The sequence below is a fragment of the Sinocyclocheilus grahami genome, unplaced genomic scaffold (genome assembly GCF_001515645.1).
Source record: "Sinocyclocheilus grahami isolate Dianchi unplaced genomic scaffold, SAMN03320097.WGS_v1.1 scaffold2037.1, whole genome shotgun sequence".
NCBI classification, from domain to species: domain Eukaryota; kingdom Metazoa; phylum Chordata; class Actinopteri; order Cypriniformes; family Cyprinidae; genus Sinocyclocheilus; species Sinocyclocheilus grahami.
Window position 1 is genome coordinate 104,674 of NW_015507216.1, and position 3,803 is coordinate 108,476.

The 3,803-nt window shown below is 36.8% G+C and overlaps 1 non-coding gene across 1 annotated transcript; it reads right to left on the reverse strand.

Annotated features, from left to right (window-relative positions):
- Positions 1-2,153: 2,153 nt before the first annotated feature.
- Positions 2,154-2,225, reverse strand: trnag-ucc (transfer RNA glycine (anticodon UCC)). Its single transcript has one exon. It is a non-coding gene; the product is annotated as a tRNA-Gly (tRNA).
- Positions 2,226-3,803: the final 1,578 nt, after the last annotated feature.

The window sequence follows — 3,803 nt, forward strand, 5'->3', positions numbered from 1 at the left end:
TGTTTCCATCGTATTTTATGCGCATTTTTTCTTATCAGATAAAACGTTTATCCTACTCAATTATACGCATACGTTTTTTATTCGCATTTTTTGAATTTATGCTCATCTTGACGTTTCCATCTAGCGGTTTTTTATGCGATAATCCAAAATGCGCATAAAATGGATGGAAACATAGCTAATGTTATCGTCTGTTAGTGTGGGCGCTAATATCTTTATCATTATTGTTTTTGGTGTGAACGAGTCTTCAATGCTTCACTTAATAATATTTAGCCATGTTTCATGTATATTTAATCTAATTTTCTGGATTGCAGGTGTACACCAGGTGGCGTTACTGACCCATGTGGACCAGGTGTGTACCGCGACCAGAAGTGACATCACCAAGGTTTACAAGAGCCAGGCTGTTCAGCAGGCGGTATGTCATGCTTGATGCTTCGCCATTAGGGATGGGCGATACCACTTATTTTGTTTTCGATACGATACCGATATTTTTCAAGGCAGTATCGTTGATAGCGATAGCGATTCGATACTTCTGAACTAAACTTTTAAATTATGAAATTTATTAAATTATTAAATTACTAAGAGTAAAATGGGTAATGATAAGCACTTAACTTTGTTTAAAACACATTTTTTTACACTCAATACGCCTTAATTGTAACTTATTAGGTTATATTTTTGTTTACACATGGTTCAAATGTGTTTTTGTTTACACATGATTCAAATCTATAAATACTACAGTAAAGTAACTACGGTCACTTTAGTAAAACCATGGTTAATTTTGCAAGGGGCTGCCAGTGACCGGCTGTTGGATGCATAAAATGCAACCTTTTTATTCTATTAACATTACAGAATAGAACATGATCAATATTATCTTTCAACGTTCAATTTAAATAACTGTAATTGCACAAACTATGTAGGCTACAATTTCAGTTTGTTTACTGTGAAATAACTCTGTCCTTCTGTCCTCTGATAAGCATTGTTCTTGGCTGCCGTTCTCAAAAGCATCAATGGTTTCTTATGACACTTTTGGGAAACGCAGCCCTGTTTGAATGCACCGTCAGAAGTGAGTGAACGCTCTCTGTGATGGATTGGTTCTGTCTTGCAACATTTGTGTGTGTTCAGATGAGCAGGAAAATAGTTGTATCCTACACAATCACTCGCTAACAAAGGTTATTCGTCTGATTCAATGCATATTGTACACATTATTATTTTTTTGTTAAATAAACAATATCACTGGTAAATAAAACACACCTTAGTATCGATATTTGTTGTTTGAGTATCGATACTTCGGATCGATACGCCCATCCCTATTTGCCATGTTGTGCTGTCTGCCTTGAGCATCACGTGATTCATTCTCTTACTGATCTGTCTAGATGGTGAAGGCCGGAGAGCTGCTGGGAATGGCCACATCCTACATAGTCCCGGTGAAGAACTACTGCTCAGAGCTGGATCTGGATGAAAACACTGATATTCTCCTGCTCAACGCCGTTGATCATATCTTACAATATGTGAATATGTACTTTCAAGACAACAGCGATTAAAGCATTACAGTAAGAATTTGACAGATGCCCCAAAAAGGAGTTCATCCCAGTTTTGTCCCATTGAAATGTTGATGCCAAAGCTTGTAATTTTTTGCTAGTGATTTGAATTTTTATAAAACAGATTTTACTTTGTATAACAGTATTTGTGATGTTGAACTCTCACCGTGAATGATCACTGAGGTTTGACTAAAGATTTGCTTTTAATAAAGTTTGCCATGTCTTCGCTCAAACCTACAAAAATAACGTATAGGTTGTAATAATGTAATACATTATTATATGACATATAAACCGTGGTCATGATAATAATATTTTTGTCTAGTTGTGCTTTCTTGTATTTTGAAGTCTTTCATATTTGACACTTAAGGCTCATTCACACCGAGCACTATAGATAGGCTTACTATACTAGCATCCCCTTCACTGCACGAGCGCTTTATGGGCTGTCGAGGTTTTTATCGGTCATCAGTCAGAAAAACAAATGTTCTGAAAGAAAGGTATTGTTGTCCTTATAGCTGTAGTGTGAATTTTCCTATTGACATAGAATTAGAACGATTATTAAAACGTTATCAGTATCGTGAAATGCTTTTACACGAAGTTATTTAAAGCAGGAAAAGGTTCTGCGTTGGCCGGGAATCGAACCCGGGTCAACTGCTTGGAAGGCAGCTATGCTAACCACTATACCACCAACGCCTGTTGTCTGTAGTGTGCACTAGTGTGAAAAAAACACATGAAACTGAATAAACGTTGTGATTTATGAAAGAAGAAACGCGTCTCGCTTTTTGCCGAAATTCGTTGTGTTGAATTCACAAATGAATGGCGGGTGTTAGTGTTCATCCAATGTTTTACAAAGGGTCTATTTGTCAGGTTAATCAGTGAAAATGAATGGGGATTTCATTTCAGAAACGCATTACTGACGTACATCCCTAGTTCAGTATACGATGCGCGCATGCGCTCTAAACGTCAAGTACGTACCGAGGCTTCACGACGTCATGACGCACGACGCTGGCGCGAGAGAGGGTGTTTGGCATGATCGAGCAGAATAAGTAACGGCCCGAGCTCCGCCGAGGACCCTGGAGCGCAGGTGAGTGATACATTACCTGTAGATACCTGTCACAGAGGAGGACGGTCTCTGTAAAGACGAGCTCCGCTGATTAAGACACAAATCAACTGCGAGCTCGAGCTGAGGCAGGTGAGTGAGTGAAAGTGGTGGGGGGATGTATTATTAAACACACGACAGTCAATAGAGACAGCCTGCTATGTGTTGTGTAGTGATGTTTAGACTATAAAGAGTCCAGCTTTTATTCTGCGGTGTTGTTTTGCATGTTTGTTTACTCGTGTTGACAGTTGAACAGGCTGCGAGCGATAGATTAGTTAGCATGACACAGTTATTCTGGTGACACTTGAGCTGTGTTTACTAGCAGACAGCTGTTTATCACATCGTGTTAGTATGGGTTGGTGTGCTGCAGTTAATGATCAGGGGTCAGTTGCATAAACACTGTGACTAGGTTAAGACTGCAAACTATTCTGACCAATTAGCCAAAAGGTAACTCCCCCCCCCCAAATTAGACTAATGTTTTCATATAATTGTAAAAAAAATGTATCACCTGATTTAAAATCAGTAGCCGGTTGCATAAACTTCTTAGATTAACATTTAATGCACCATAGTTTATACTAACTTTTGAGACTAGTCTCAGCAGTCTATGTGAGCAGCCGCTGTCTGGTTGTGGGTTCGAACCCCATAAAGCCTATTGCCTAAACTAACAACATTGTTCCAAGAAACTAGAACTAACCATTAATAAGTCATCTGCAAAATTAGTCTATTTAATTAAGTGTGAATATATAGCAAACCTTTTATAAGGATGTGCAAAAATATTAAAGATAATTTTGAATTAATATAAAAAAAAATTTAAAATAATAAAAAATATATTTTTATATAAAAAAAAAATATATATATATATATCATTTGTTTTTTCCAGGTTTCTTTGATGAATAGAAAGTTCAAACGACCAGAATTGATTTGAAATAGAAATCTTTTGCAGTATTTTAAATGTCTTTACTGTCACTTTTGATCAATTGAATGCATCTTTGTTGAATTAAAGTATCATTTATCACTTTTTGCGTCACAGTTATAAGTGCTATGTTTCATGAAAATGTACTTCATGAATATAATGTTGCAATGTAAAATAATAAATAAAATGGCCCTTCAGCAGGCTTTGTGTTGATTTTGAGGTGAAATATGATTTGAACGTTCAAGATCCACATGTATGT